The following is a 17,510-nucleotide window of genomic DNA, read 5'->3' as shown; positions in this document are numbered from 1 at the left end:
ATTTATTAAATTTTAATGATCAGAAGTTCAACAAAAGGAAAAAAGAAGACAAAATTTGTGCATGAAATACTTAATTTTTAATGTGTGATGATGAATGTGAATTTTCAGAAGTATGAGTTTGTTGAGTCTTCCAATACAAATTGATTGAAATTGGACCTGTGTTAGAAATTAGGATTTTGTGAATAGTTCCTATATAAGATTGTGCGTGAGGATAGAAATAAACAATAAAAAAACCTTTGATCTTAATATAAGCTCATTCACCTGTGCACCAAGTTTGATTCTCTGGATGTAATATTTATTATGTTGTTATAAATTATGATGAAAAGTTTTGGTATCATCTCCAGATTTATTGTTCTTTCATGTGTGAATAATGATGATAGTCCCAATGTAAATATCCATTTTTTTTAATTTTGGATCTATGGGGTGAGTGACGTCCTACTACAAATGGGAGAAAAGTTGATTTTCAAAGCATGTGTTTCCTATCTAACTTGTTTAAACAATTTATCTCCGATAACTTTCATCTTTTGAGTAATTAACAAATGTTGTTTGTATACATTGGAACGAAATATTGGTATTGCCATTTGTCAGTATAATTTTGTATTCTCCATTAATTGATACTTATTTTGGTTTACTTTAATTTTAAAGTTAGATCCATGAACAAGATGTGTAATATAATTTTTACAGTTTTCTTTTTTTGATGTCCCTAATTGTTTGCTGCTTCGTCATAACAACTATTGATTTGGAAATAACACTTCCTTGCTTATAAAAAGGCATTAATGGAGGAAGGTTTGCTTCACGATTAACGAATGCATCAAAATTTCCTATAAATATATTCTTTTGTTTTTCTTTGTTCAAGTTGAAAACATGATCAATATACAAGTGAATGAAAGAAAAAAAATGTTGGATTGTTAAATGTGCATATAAAGAAAGTGGTATAAACATATTTGGTTGGTTTTTCATTTGTGTGAAGTCATGAGTTTTGATTGTGTTCTTTGTATTGACCTTTCAGGCATATGAACGAATGAGTTTTGATTTTGTGGTCATTATTCTATAATATAAGACATCAAATTTTTCTTACATTACTAAAAATTGAAAAACTATCTTTTGAATTGCAATGTTTTGTACCTAATCTAATTAGATCACTTATTGTGATAGAGTTTTTTTTACTATTCAGCTTTGTTTTAACTCTCAAATTCTTATTTTAAAAAAATAATATGATAAAAGAAGCTATTCAACCAATGTCTTTAAGTGATTATGCAAATACAATGCAATTGGTGATATAAAATGGAGTGTAAATTTATATATTACTGATTGCTTTGGTGATATAATTTACAATTTATATATTCTAAGTTCAAGAATTGAGTAGTAAGAGATAATCTTAATTTATGCCTATTACTATATTTATGTTTTTTATATTATATTTGCATTCTTCTTTATCTTTTTATAATTATATTCTCATGCAAAATATCGTATTCCAGGTATTATATATTATTACTTGATATTATGTAGCATGACTAAGGTTTTTTCTTAAATTAATTTTATCTTTTTGAGATCTAAACAATAATTATAGAACCTTTTTTCTTTTTCGCTTTTTACTCCTGTTTGCTTCTATCTAAAGGCATTTTGTTGATTTAGTAATGATTCTCATATTCTTTTAAAGAAAAAAATGTTGCCTCCATCTAAATTCTTAATATGTGGAAATGAGCTATTTTTTGTTCAGCTTTTTTGAAATTATTAATATAAGTTAATTATATATGCATGTTAATTTATTTTTTTCTAAAACAATACAGATTTCTGTTAATAACTCATCAAGTGACATTGTATGTTTGAAGGATCCACAATGCAAGGTAATCCCTATAAAATTGTATACTCAATGAAGTATATAAGTAGATATTAATACTAAAGATTATTGTTCAGTTTTTTGTATAAATGGTATTTTTTTGCAGTGAATATTTTTGCTTTTTTTATGTTATTTAGGATGTTATTAATCAGAGTGTCAGATATTCACATAGTCCAAGTGTTAAACATAGTAGTGACTTGTCTCCGAGAGATGAGCAACAACTTGCTATTTTAAAAAATTCGAATTATAATTTTGATGAGCATATGGACGAGTGTCGTGCTTGATGTTTAGTTTTTAGTTTTAATAGCTAGAATATAATTTTTATTTTGTGATCAATATGTGAAAAGAATTATTTAATTAATAGCTATTGAAAAAGAAGCGAATGGTCTATAATAGTTAACTATAATATTTAGATAAAACTGTGTTATTGGGGATAAATAAGTTATTGTGCAGGTATATTAAAAAATTTTCTGACTTCATCACAAAAGTTTTTAACCATTTATATGTTTTTAAATTTTAAATTATATTATTTTTTATCCTTTTTACTCTAAATATGTTTAATCATCTTATATTTACATCGTAAATTTGTAACAATATTCATAAGTGTATAGTTATTATTATCAATTGTAACACTAAATTAAATATTCTATATTTTAATTAGAATCCAAGAATTAAAAATAAAATTAACTGAAAGGAATCTATTTAAGGCCGTGCGAATGCACGGGTTATCTACTAGTGATGATAGAAAGAAAGAAGAGAGGTTGAGAGAGAGGGAAGAGAGAGCTGGAGAGAAAGAGAAAATGAGAGAGGTTAAATCTAATTTCTTTTAGCATATAAACTCATTTAAATTGGTTTTATTGGTTTTATTTTGAACTGGTTTAAACTGGTGTACTATATTATAAATTGGTTTAAAATAAATTCTTATGTGAAAAAATTGAAACATGAATATCCCTAACTATATAGATAAGTATGTGCAAAATTTTGTCTGTTATATTTTAAAAATTTATATTCTACATTTTAAAAATTTGTATATTATGTACAAAATTTTGTGAACTATATCAATAAATTTGTATTATGTGTAAAATTTAATTTGTTATATTTCAAAAATTTGTATGTTATGCTTTAAAATTTGTGTACTCTTTAACAAAAATTTATGTGTTATAAAAAAATTCAGTAAATACAACGCACACTCTAATTATACAATAAAACACATGTATACGCGTGTTTTTTCAGAATATCTTTATTAGTAGACCGACTTAATTGAATTTAATTATTAAAAAAATATATACACATAGTATTACTGATAATCAAAGATGAGTTTTGCTATGGCGCAAATTTTTAATAATAATAATAATAATAATAATAATAATAATAATAATATTGTTTATCAAATTTTTTGGATCATTAATATACGTCGTTTATATAATAATAACCCGTCCAAATACTTAGTAAGTGGTTCATATATAATCTCATCTCATGAGAGACATTCAATTCAATTCACACACAAATGACAAAACACTAAATATATGGATTAACTAATTTTAAATTTATGTTTGAGAAGGGACACCATACCATATATATACAAAATATAAATAAATTAAATAAATTAAATAAATTACAATAATATTTAAATATTTTATTAGTATTAAAATATAAAATAATTTTAAAAACACTTTTTTGTATATTTCTTTTAATTATATAGAGATAAGTTTTGTATTACTAACTAATAATATACAGACTGTTTTAATTTTATACCGATTTCAAACATATTTTAGTAAAAAATAAAGTTGAATATGTCAATGGCTTTAAATTATTAAGTATGTTCAAAAAATATTTTTATATTTTATTAAAATATAATTATATATTAAAGATATATTTATTCGATGGATGTCGAATAAGTATTATGTCCAAAATATATTCGACATATAAATACAATTAATTATGTTTCTTAAAAGAGTTTAGCTATCTAAGCTAGCACTCTAAGAACATATATTAAATTACAAATTAAAATTTTTTATTAAAAATATAAAAAATTTAAAATTTTTATTACACATTTTATATTTAATTTTTTAATAGTGATTTTATTATGTACAATTAAATTACGTATTACCTAGACCGTTCTTAAAATTATATAACACAGATGCTTCTCATACAACTCTAAAAGGCTTAAATACGTACATCAACTTCAATCCAAATTAAATACAGGCTGTTGTCCTCCATTTAAAATCAGAACCATCCTTATTTTATTGTTAACCCGTATTTTGAAGTATGTTATATTGTCCATCTACTAACACACTAAAACATACACAGATTAAAAACTGCTACTCTTAATGTATTACATATTCCCCCTTCACAAAATATTCTATATTGCTTTAAGGTGTTTGTTTTTATGATAATAAATTTATATGTATTATTACGATAAAAATATAGGCAAATAAAAATATAACACATAAATTATATTATTTATATCAACATTTAGTTTCATTTAAAAAAAATATATATTATATCATTACTTTTATCAAAATATTCTTATAGTTTAGTAGAATTAAAAAATATCGTTTTATTTAACTTTACAAAAGACCTAACTATCTTTTTTTTATCTTAGACAAAAATTATTACCTTAAATCAAATTTTAAAACTCAACTAACTTTTAGTTTTTTATATTTTCAAATTTCAAAATTTAGGAAAAAAAAACAACAAAAAGTTAAAAAACACATCAACAAAGATTTTTCATTTCTCCAATTTTTTCAGGTATGGTGTTCTTCATCGAATTCTTCTCTCCTCTTCTTTTTCACTCTATATTTATCATATCTCTGCCATTAAAAGAGAGAAAGAGGAGGAAGGAGAAATCCAATAAAAAATACCATATGTGAAAATTTTGGAAAAAAAATGAAGAACAACTTTTTTCTTTTTATCTTTTCCTAATGTGTTTTTGACATTTTGTTTTGTTTTTTAAATTATTTAAAAATATAAAAGATTAAAGTTAATTAATTAATTTAAAAAGATCATTTTTGTGCAACGAAATATTAATTTTAATTGATGTAACGATGTTATATTAATTTTAATTGATGTTATGTTATGCGACATAAGCGTATAGTATTCTACTTAACCTAAAAGTTTAAAGATTATTTGGGGGAATGGACTATAAAGTAAATTAAATCGGGGGATGTATAGAGAGGAAGCAACACTCTAATACCAGCCATGACAGCAATTCAGGTTCTTCTACTCCTCAACCGAGGGAGAAGCCTATACCTTCTTGGCTACTAGATGGCCTATCTAGCCTCTCAATGAATGATAATATGAAGTCAACAAATAAAGAGAAACTAGCAACTAGAGAGATGCTTAATGATATGTTAAAATGAATCTCGGAGGAAGCGTGGCTAGCCAACACAGATGATGGTTCAGCCATAATGCTGGAAGAAAGCCCAATACCAATGAATAAAGGCAATGTGATAATTAATGTTGACAAATCAGCCTCTCGTCCCAAAGGGCTAACTTTAAAACAATTAGCTTGAGAAAGAGCCCAGATGATACATGGTGAGGCAGCGGGTAGCAAAAGAAGAATTTTCGAAAAAGAGTACGTTGAGGGGAACAAGAAGATGTGTTTAGAGGAGAATGCTTCTACTGACTTGGAAGTGGTGGGTGCCAGCCATCAATTAGCATCCAAAGGACCATCAAACTTCTAAACTGGAATTGTCAGGATGGTTTAATTACTCTGTCGATCTATATAATTATATTAAAGAGTCAGGGAACTAATAAGAGTCTAGCCAACTTTTGTCAACTTTTTAATGGATCCGATTTTGAAACCTATCTTAACAAAGGTAAGATGATATACATGGATGTTTCTTCTACTAAACATTATGATGTTTCTTTTTCATATTAAATAAATATTTTTTAATGTATTTTTTGAATTTTTTGTATTAGTGATGTGGATATTTCTATTTTTTAAAGAATTATATGGTTTTTTTCTAAATCCTATAGCTGGACATTTCTTTTGTTAAGCATTAAGATTTTTTTTATATTAAATGAATGTTTTTGTTTATATATTTTTGCGATTGTTCAAAAACAGTCCGTGCTTCACCACTCCTTCCTTGAACAACTCCTAAAACTGAACCAGATTGTACTTTTCGCAAAACTGCACCACCTTCATCGGCATTGCAAAATTGTTGGCGAATCCAAAGTTCCAAACCAGCAGCACCACCAGGACCAGCCAAGTAACCGTGACTATTGGCGAGCGACGGTGGCACAAACTCCTCAGGCATGGGGTTCAACTTTGACAAAAGCTCCTCAAAATCCCTCGTCTCCCTCTTATAACTCTCACCACAGTTCTCCCTATTCCTTGCCGTATTAATCCCAATATACCCATCATTGTTGACCACCATCTGTTGACCCTGGACACCGTTTCTATCAAACCCATTTCGAATCTGACCCACCTGAGCCTTGTAATTATCGTTAGGGGCTGACACAACAGTGTTTGTGGGTATTGTTGTTAAGGTTGTGCAGGTTACTATAGAAGAGTAGGAGAAAATTTTTATAGTTTTAATTAGGTTTAATTAACTAATTTCTAATTATTTAAATTTTGAATTTAAAAATATTAAAATTAATTATTAATAATTATAATTAATTGAGTTGTTCAATTCTTGGCTAATTACACACTTGGTTCCCTATACTTTTTCTTTATTAAATTTTTAATTAGATCCCTATACCATAAATTTTATAATTAAGTCTTTATTAACAGTAAACATTAACAAAATATTTATAAAATATAAATTTACTGATTTACCCATACCCTCTCTCCTCTCTACTTCCTCCAAATCACCACCACTCTCTATTTTTCCACTATCTCTGAACCCCAAACACCAAAATCCAAAGTCACCCCAACAGCATTCCATCGAACACATCACCCCCAAAAAGCTAAATTACCAACACTTATACTAAGACTAGAACCTATAGAAACACCAATACCAGAACCAATCATTGTACCAGCACTAGAATCAGAATCAACAACAGTAGAATTAGGACCAATATAGAGCTTGATTTGGTTGACAATGAAAATGGCTATGGCCTTTATGGCACAGAGTCTTTTGCTACTCAATATTCTTCTCCTAATAAGGAGATTCCAATCACAACAACAAGCACCTTTGAAAATGAGCTTCTTGATAAAGATCTCATTGACGAGAGATTCAACAACAACAACAATAATTGTAACTACAACCCCAACAGCTACAGCAACAATGAGGTGAAAAGAAACAACAACAATTACAACAATGAAAAAGAATTTAGGAACAATTACAACAATGGCTATAACAACTACCGAGAACAAACGGGAAAAGAGCAATTCGTCGGCGACCTCCTCCAACAACAATGGCAGTAGCGGTGTGACCCTCCACCGCCTTGCTCTTCCGCAACCTCTACCCCTTTCTTTCTCCTCGTAATGTGATCTCTCTTTTGCGGTCTCTCTCTTTTTTTGTCTTTTTTTATGCGAAGATGACGGTGTTGGAGGCCACCTCGAAGATCGATGCAGCTGATCTGGGAGCTTTTCTTTAGTGGGTACCCCAACATGGGAGCTTTTCTTCAGTGGAAAACGCAAGAGTGGAGCTCGGGAGAGGAGGAAAGTGGAAGGAGGGGTGTCGAAGTCAAGCTCAGGAGGTGGAAAGAAAGCGCGTCCGGGAGGGATTGGGGAGGAGGGAGGGGGAAGGAGGGATGTGGGAAGTGGGAAGAGTGAGGGTGGGAGTGGGAGAGGGAAAGGCGAGAGTAAAGAAGGGAGACAGAGAGGAGGAAAAAGAGGACAGTGTGAGGTTAATTTTGTCTTTGTAAAAACAGAAGGGGAAAGATAATTAGGGATCTAAAAAAAATTTAGAGTATCTTTAATTTGAAAATAGAATATTCTATTAAATCAAATATTTTTGTTACGGTCAAGATTTAATTGAAAAAAAATATTGGTTCAGGGACCTAATTGAAAAGAAAAAATGTATATGGACCTAATTAAAAATTCGGTGAAATTATAAGGACTAACAGAATAATTAAACCTTGTCAGGATTTAGGGAGACCCCTGACAATCCAGAACCTTAAAAGGATATGCTAATCCCACTTCCCCGAGGTTGTGTTCCTCTGTAAAACTAAAAATCAACCTCGACAGATGGAAAGTAAGCTCAAAACTTGCAGGTTTGTAGAATGGTTCATTGTTAACAATCCAACCGGGACAGCTGGTGGTCTAGCCTTGGCTTGGAAAGACGGGTTGGATGTCGAGATCATTTCATCTGGAGAGTACTTCATAGCAGCTAAAATTAAGGAGGGAGTTAATAATAGTCACTGGGGCTAGTAGGTGTGTATTTCAGCATTTTAGAACAAATTATATTAGAATACTTTTCATAATTAACTACTTTTCTGCAGCAATTCCATGATACAATTGTTTTGATGGGGATTTTAATGTTATTGTGGGCCAATTGAAAAAAGCGGTGGTAGCTTAAAATCAGATATTTTTACAGCATAATTTACATGTTCTACTGATAGCAATAGCTTGCTGGATATGAGCATGAATGACAAAATTTTCACTTGGTCCAACAAGCGAAGGGGGGTAGATCTGTTATGGAGAGACTTAGTCGAGCTCTACTAAACAAGAGATGATCTAATCTATATCCTACAGCATCTCTACAAAGGCTCCAAGAAAATGGGTCAGATCACGCTCTAATTCTGATAAATACTAATCCCCTAATTGAGAAAGCTAAGCGTCGGTTCAAATGGTAGGAAATGTGGTGGGAAATGATAATGTCCAAGCAATAATTACTGAAACCTTGCAGTCAATGTACGAGGGATCAGCCATGTACATCCTATCCCAAAAAATGAAAGCACGCAGACATAGGATGGTGCAATGGCAACAAACTTCAAATGCTAATTCGAAAAAGGAGATTGATGATTTGACCAGACAATTTGAGGCGCTTAGAGAAGATAGGATTAATGAAGGAGAGCAAGTTCAAATGCTGGACAAAATATTAGAATCGGCCTACTTAAGAGAAGAAAGTTACTGGCGCGAAAAATTCAAGATCAAGTGGTTAAAGGGAGGAGACAAGAATACTAAATTCTTCCATCAGTCGTTCCGATCGAGAAATTGTCATACCAAAATCTGGAGGTTGGTAAAATCTGATAGGAAAATGACTACTACTAATGCAGAAATAGCTGAAGTTGCAGAGGATTATTTTATGAACATTTTTTCTTCCACTAATACTGCTGATTCTATGGGATTCTTTGTGGATTTCCCATCCAAAGTAACTCCAGCCATGAATAAAAGACTATTAAGACTAGTTTTGATGGAGGAAGTTAAACGAGTAGTTTTTAGCATCCATTCCCAAAGTGTCCCAGGTGACGATGGTTTTACTTCTAATTTTTTTTAATTTTATTGTGACATATATAGTTGCTGAAGTTGTTTTTAAGGCTATTAAAAGTTTTTTGTGAGTGAGAGATTACTGAAATTCTTTAATCATATTCAAATTTGTCTCATTTCAAAGATTCTTAATGCAACTGATATGACTAAAATTAGACCGATCAATCAATCTTTACAAGTTTATCTCAAAATTTTGGTTCAAAGGGCTACAAAGTAATATGAATAATCTTATTTCTCCTGATCAAAGTGCATTTTTGAAAGGGAGATTAATAACAGATAACATACTCATAGCCCATGGATGCATGCACTACTTAAAAACCAAGAAAACAAGTTTACTGACAGATATAGCTCTAAAGTTAGACATGAGCAAAGTCTATGATCAAGTGGAGTGACATTTTTTGTGGTTTATATTGGAGAAATTAAGATTTAATCCTAGATGGATTGGTTGGATACAATAGATGATGATTACAGTTTCTTACTCTGTGATTGTTGAAGGTCAACCATATGGCTTTTTTAAGAAGCCTCCACAAAAAGATGCCAGTCCTCAATAATCTCCATCGTCAAATCTACTCTATTTCACCAATATGTCGATTCTGTAATAGAACACTAGAGACAATGAATCATTGCCTGTTTGATTGTGAGAAAGCTTCAGAAATTTGGAGAAGAAGCTCTGTACCTAGTTTCCAGTCAAGCAATGATTCAGACTCCTTTTAATAGAGATGAAAGCAAGCTATGACAGTCTGTAAACATCAGAATCAAAATAGGCATTTGATGGTGGAATGGGCAGTCTTGAGTTGGTGCATCTAAAAGACACGCAATAGAGCTATTTTCGAAGGCGAAAATGGTATCCCTAAACAGATCTTGGAGCATTGGCGGAAGCTAGTCGATGAACTCCTCTCCAATCCCTAATTAAAGCACTTTTCCTTTCTTTAGTTTCATTACTTCTTTTAATATATCTGATGTGATGTTAGCTTTTGTTGAGTATTTGGGGGAGAACCCCTTTTTTTTTGTTATTTATCCTAGCCACGGATGAATTTCTAATTGATGGATAATACAATGAAGATTTTATAATTGTCTTCATGTAAAAATATCTTTTTTTACTTTTGAATGATAAATTGTATAGTTAGATTTTGATATTTATAAAAGAGTTGTCTTTGTTTAAAGTGTGGCTAAATAAATAACTCATATTTTTAAACAAAACATCTTCGTAAAATGATATTTTTGCGGCCATTTTTATTTGAGTATGTAGTTGGCTCTCTAGAAAAAATTATATTTTTGCAGCTTTTTTTATTTGAATAGATCTATTTTATCCCTTTGAATAAATTATCTTACCTTTAAGAAAAAAAAGACCATTCATCACAATTTCATTGAATTCAAAGGATATCAACAATAACTAAAATAATAAACTATTCCAAAGCAACCGTTAATTGCAATGAGAATATTTCGATTTCCTTATATATATTGATAACGTACGTCTCCTGGTAAAAGGAGAAGACACAAATTAAACTAAGGCTAATAAGAGATAAATAATATCTGCATTTTAGAATTTTATTGCATAATAATATTAACGAAGTGTTTAACTTACTATAAAGTCTGGTCTATCTTAAATTTGTAATTGCAAGATGAGAGAGAGATATGCACTGCTAGTACCATTGATTATTGGAGTGATTATTTGTGTTGCTATTGCTGAATTTGATGCCACTACGCCGTATACTCATTATCCATCACCTGGGCTCCCTCTTTGGAAACTTACGCTTAGAATGTGTTTTAGAATATGCAATGTACACTATTCAAGATTTCCGGAGACGTTGAAGCTATGCAAAAGAGCATGCATTGCTAAGTCTCAGGAGGATAAGAAGCACTTGGAAAATGGTAAGTATATTAACTTATTGTTAATCATATTGAGTTTTTGTATGTGATCTTTTGTTTTATACGAATGTTTGATCTAATAAATTGTCCATTTTTTTTTTTACGAGTGCCGATAAATATCAAAACAAAAATATTAGAAAACAATAAAAAATAACCTAAATCAGTTTAAAATTATTTTATTTTATATTTTTAATTATTGTGAGAATAATTAGGTAATACTAAATGTGGTAAGTATATAATTATATATATTATATACAAAAAAATTATAGATATTAAATTAAATAAAATAATTTTAAATTATTATCTCTTTAACATCATACTAGGAAAACATTATTTATTCATGTGTGTGCCACTAAACACTGCTGTAAAAGAGTAGAAATTTAAGCAATTTCTAGTATTTAGTAGGTGATATAAAATCTAAGAATCCATGGAGGATGGGAGTAACTAGAGAAGAATTGTAAGATCACTGAATTTCATCATTCGCTATATTATTGATAAAGATATAGTCACACACAGGAATGAATTCTGCTTGGTAGAATGCATGATGAATTGTATACATACAAGGAGTGTTTATTTATTGATATCGGGTAAAATATTTTTTTGTTAAATTTTAATTTTATTCTTACTGCAAAGAAGGTTCTATTTTTGTTCTAAATATTTTATTTTATTTTTTGGTCAAAATTAAAATTTTTTATTTAAAAATATTTTTTTCTATTATTATTTTTGTATTTCTCTTATATATTTTTCTATCATTGTTATTCTAAAAAATTATTAGATTCCTGCTATGATTATTATAATTACAATTGTTTCCATTACTTAAAAAAAATTATAATGAAAAGAAAGGGTAATTTTGGAAGAAATTTTTTAATTTTGATTAATTAAGGGGGTAAGTATTGTTTTGGTCCCTAAGAGGGTCAGAATTAAAACCGTCCCTAACGTAATTTTTTATTTAAAATCATCCTTAACGTGTTTTTTCGTATTAAAATCGTCTTTTTAACTTTTAACGGACAAAAATACCCCCACTATCACCAACACCTCTACCACCACCACCTCTCTTACTCCACTACCACCACCTCCCTTACTCTCATCAGATTCAAGAACACCAACAATAACATATTTAAATTCTGAAACAACATCAACTTCAACAACAAAATCAATCAGAAAAATAATAAATCAAAATCAGAATCGAAAGCAGAATCAAAAAGAGAAGCAAAGCAGAAACAAAGCAAATACAAAAATAGACAGACACAGAAGTAGAATTAGAAGCAAAAACAAAGCAGAAGTAAAAACAGACAGACACAAAAGCAGAAAAAAGCAGATGCATCCGGCAGCCATCTCAAGCGGCAGCGGCGTTTCTCGGCGGCAAAGGCTCGGTCACCCATCACCAGCCTCAATCCCTCTCTCTCTCTCTCTCTCTCTCTCCCCTTCTCGGCGACGCTTTCCACGGCGGCAGAAGCATGCATGAACAGCGGCGGCGTCTTCCTCTATTCGCGGTTCTGGCAGCGGCTCGTGGGCGGACCGGCAATGATGCAGGTGTCGCGATGGTGGCGGCGGCTATGGCAGTGGCCTCCTCTCCTCCACCAGCGCTCCCTCTTTCTTTCTCGGATCTCCTTTCTCGCTGCTCGTGCTCGGTAGCGAAAAGGTGGCGGCGATGGCAAGACGCGACGGTGGAGACCCACAGTGAAAGCAATGACGGCACTAGGATGCCGGGGCTCCCCCCTTCCCCCTCTCTCCTTTTCCTCCCCTCCCCCCACCCTCGCATCCTTTCCCCTCCCCTTCCCCCTCGCGTCCTTTTCTATTTTTTTAATTTTATAATTTTTTTATTAGAATAGGGGTAGTTTAGTAATAAAATAATTTTTTTTATTAAAAATGGCAATTTTAATATGAAAAAAATGTTAAAAATGATTCTAAATAAAAAATTATGTTGGGAACGGTTTTGATTCTGATCCTCGACATTAGAGACCAAAATAATACTTATCCCATTAATTAGATTACTAAAATAGGATAAAATAATATTTAAAATAAAAATAAAATGTTTCAAATATCAAGAATAAAATTAAAACTTAATTATTTCAAATATTAGAGTCTAAAATAATACTCCATCGCCTTTATAAATTAGGAATACAATCTAAATGCAAACTAAATTATTATGAAAGAATAAAAGGGGACAAAAATCACTCAATTCATCAAAATACATCTATAAATATAGTTGTCAGAACTGAACCGATCAAGTTACTGTTTCATTAATTAGTTTATTGTTTTAACTGATGAGTAATTGGTTGAACTAGTTTAATTGATTCACGTAAATAAAAAATATAATATAGTTAAAAATTTAAAATTAAAATTTAAAATACATATTTTCACTAATATTTTAAAAACAAATAAAAAATTAAACTTCAACAAATTATAATTAACAAATTATAATTTAGTTATTATTAAATAATTATATAAAATTTTAGTATTTTTCATAATAAAAATCTTTTAATTATATTTTTATATTAAAGTAATTTTTTTTAATTTTCATGTTTATAATTAAAATTAAAATAATAAATTAAATAAAAATAAACTATGTAATGAAAATTTTTTATATGCATTTTAATTTGCATATTTAATAACATAAAGCACAATAGCTTAATGGTTGTTCATGCATGCTTGCTATATTCCTAAAGGAAAGGGGTTTGAATCCTATTCAATTCATTTTGAAAACTAAGTTCCAAAATCATAAGTGCTGGAGCACGGTGAACTTGCAGAGCGCTGGAGCATGGTTGACTTGAAGAATGCTGAAGTGTCATAGGTTTGTCTGTATCTGCGATTCAAACGGTTTAATTGGTTTAACTTTCACTATATTTGACCGGTTCATGCTAGGTTTGATCAGTTTATACCGATTTTATATTTGAAACAGTCTTAACTTTTGATTGAACCAATTTAAAATTTGAATAATTGGTTTTCAGTCGAACCGACTAATTTGGTCCGATTTAAATAACTATGTCTATAAAAGAGAGGTATCAACATTCTTATAAGGAATACTTTGTCTATCAATCAATGTGTGACATTACTAAGGGTGACAAATAGATATATTTATTCTTTCCCACTAAAGCCTGTGTCCTTAAATGATGTGGATTAGTCTACCTCATCAAAATCCGTAGTTCCAAATCTCAAAATCATATCTTGTTATGCTTTAATTTTTGGCGAGTTGAGAGATTGTTTTTCAAAAAAAATATAAATTAAAGTTTTTAAATTGAAATTTGAGAAGAAAAAATATTTTCTTTCTAACAACTTAAATTGAAACTTTTTAGTTTAACCTAGACCTAAATGAAGAAAACATAATATTTGTAACAAAATTTTTTTAATAAAATTTGAATTATTATATAGATTATAATATTTTTGTAACAAAAATTAGTTATCGTAATAAAATAAGAATGTTTTGTAACAAAAAAGATAATTTGTTACAAAATGCTCTAATATTTTGTGTCAACCTAGTTTCTTTTAATTTGTTATAAATTATGTTGACTTTTATAATGAATTGATGTTTTGTTGTAAAATTTTATAATAGTTTATAACAAAAGATAAAATTGTTGCAAAAATTTAACATATTTGTAATAAAATATTCATTAGTTTCAAAAACTTTAATTATTTTATAAAAAAATTATTTTATTACAAAATTTAATATTATTTGTAACAGGTTATTTGTTTGTCAAAATTATTTATTTTAAAATATTAAAAATTTAAGGTAAAAACAATTTTCATATTTTTTTTGTTGGGTAATTTAATTTGTTTCAAAAATTTAATGTTTTAAAATATTATTTTGTATTAATTAAGTATCTTTTATAAAAATAAATAAATATTAAATTATTAATTTTTAAAAATTATAGAAATTATTTTTTAATCTTTTAAAAAATTAATATATTTAATCAGTTAATTTTTAAATTTTATCTAAAAATTACTTTTTTAAATTTAAATGATTAAAAATAATAAAAATAGTTAAAAATTTTGAGTAAAAATCCTAATTTCTAACGCTTACCTCTCAGTTGTTCACTCTCTTTCCCAACTTTAACTTAACTCTCATACACTGAGTCACTCACTCTTTCTCTCTTTCTTACTCAGTCACATTGCAACCCTAACTCACACGTTGCACTCTCTTCTATTTTCACAGAATCATTACTTCTACTCTTCTTTGGTCTCTGACATCGCTATCCAGCCCAGCAGCTGCCGTCATTCTCATCTTTGTAAGACTTTAAATTTTTAGAAGTTTTATTATGAACTAATTTTGATTTATTTTAATCGTTCAAGACTTTATTTTTAATTTTTTTTTAAAATATAACTGAATCAGATTTTGATCATTCAAGTTTAAATTAATTAAGATTTTTATATAACTTTTATGATTTTGAATATTCCATATATTTAAATTTAAAAGTTTTAGTAATTGAAAACTAATGAGGATTTTATATGATTTTATATATTTTTATTTGGTTTTTAATTAAAAAAATAGACTGACTCTCTCTCACTCGCTCCCTCTCTCAAATAAAACCCTACATTAAACCAAATTCTATCAGAGTTTAGTGGCTCAGTTGCAGCCACCTTCAAATCTCAAATCCCCCTTTTTTGTTTGGGTTCACTTTCCTTCCTCCCTCACTGTCATTTTCCTTCCTCCCAGCCCTCACCATCACTGAAGGTAACAACCCCACTCTATTCACTGCATATCTCAACTCAGTTTCTCTTCATTGCATGTGCCGTCTTTGCTTCTTCGCTTTTAGTCGTCGTTGTTGCTCTGCTCCTGGCTGTGAGTCATCGCTGCTACACCGCTCCTCGCCTTGTGTCATTTTTGCTTCTCTGTCCTCTCGTCAGTCTTGCTGTTGCTTTTCTGCTTTGCATCGTGTCTCGTAGTCATTAATGTTCTGTCCCTCGTCATGTCTTACCATCACTGCTGGTAGTTTCTGCTCCTCTGATTTTAGATAACTCTATCTAACACTCTTATTGTGAGCTCACAATTACTTGACTGGTTTAATGACCGATTCAATTCTTACAATCTTGGTCTTTGGAGAAATAGAAACATAGAATTAATTAAATGATGACAAATTTCTAAGTAATAAAATGGATTAGAAACAATGGTTGAATTTTCTTAGTAGGTGGATTAGCATTTGTGAATATCTTGCATATTGATTGATGATATGAGTTGTGATTATTTAATTGTTCGAACCATTTGATGAATGTTGCAGTTAATTTGGGTAAAAGTAGAGTGTGTTCTATTTGTTGTGATTGGTTTGGTTGGCTTATAATTAATATAGCTAGTGAAACTTTGAAAATAAATAAAGTGTTTGTTAACCATGTTATGACTGGTTGAAATTTGAAATTTATCTCACAAATCTAAGAAATCATTAGCATTTGATTTTAATATATACTAAATAGAATTGAGTAGTTGATTGTTATATTGAGTTTATAATTTTTGTGCATAAGGGTGAAGAACTTGAATAGATCATATATTTGATTGATGTTGATGATTGATGACTTGTGGAATGAGAGGCCAAGCTGGTTGGATTTGTGAAAATCGTACAGATGAATATGTCTAATTTTTAGGAGAGGTTATGTTAAAATTTTTTCAAGATTCATCTATGAAAGTTTTCTAAATTTGAATTAAATGGGTTTGCTTTTTCAAAACTTGGAATCAACTAGCATATTTCTTCTTTTGCTAATTTAATTTTTATCTGAAACCATTTTTAATTGTGTTGTTGGTTGTATGTTGAGGATGGAATAACCATAAAATAAACTTTTGCATATGAATCTATTTATTTTATTTTGGTTGTGCTATGATTACAAATGTTCTATTGTTTGATTTGATATAATTAATTGTATAATGACTGATGAAATCATAAACGGTGAAAACATCCAAATTTTAAGTAGAATTTTTTGCCAATTTTTTTAACAATTTTGAATAAAAGTGAGTGGTAAAAATTATAATGTGTTATATATTGTTTCTGATTTTTATTTTGGTTTTTCAGGTTTACAGGAGTGGCAAAATGATGACAATATACTAATTACAAGATTCAATGATATTTTGATATATTAATGATATTAATTTACGTAAAATTTTGTTCTAACTTGTGGTTGAACTTGTAGAACTAACTTTGATGTTATTTTGTTTTAAAACAATGCTTGTTGAAGTAAAAGATGTTTGAATTATCTATGTTATTATATATTATATAAATGTTGACTTGTTTAGTAAATTAGTTAATATATCAATTAATTCAAAAAATAGTTTAGTAAGTTATGTGTGTAATTTGTATTAAAAAAATTGTTACAAAATGAATGGTATTTTTGTAACTAAAAGAATGAAAAATATTACAAAATCAAGTTATATTTTGTAACAAAATTTTATAATAGAAAAATTTATATTGTTACGAAAAATATTTAACAGGTAAAAAA

At 29.2% G+C, this 17,510-nt stretch overlaps 1 long non-coding RNA gene across 1 annotated transcript; it reads left to right on the top strand.

Moving 5' to 3' along the window:
• The first annotated feature begins 10,722 nt into the window (after window positions 1-10,722).
• Window positions 10,723-17,279, top strand: LOC112720091 (uncharacterized). The gene is made up of 2 exons (XR_011874262.1): window positions 10,723-11,093; window positions 17,087-17,279. It is a non-coding gene; the product is annotated as an uncharacterized lncRNA (long non-coding RNA).
• Window positions 17,280-17,510: the final 231 nt, after the last annotated feature.

The sequence above is a fragment of the Arachis hypogaea genome, chromosome 2, assembly GCF_003086295.3.
Source record: "Arachis hypogaea cultivar Tifrunner chromosome 2, arahy.Tifrunner.gnm2.J5K5, whole genome shotgun sequence".
NCBI lineage: Eukaryota > Viridiplantae > Streptophyta > Magnoliopsida > Fabales > Fabaceae > Arachis > Arachis hypogaea.
Note: the sequence above shows the minus strand (reverse complement) of the source record. Positions and strands in the feature narration are given on the sequence as shown.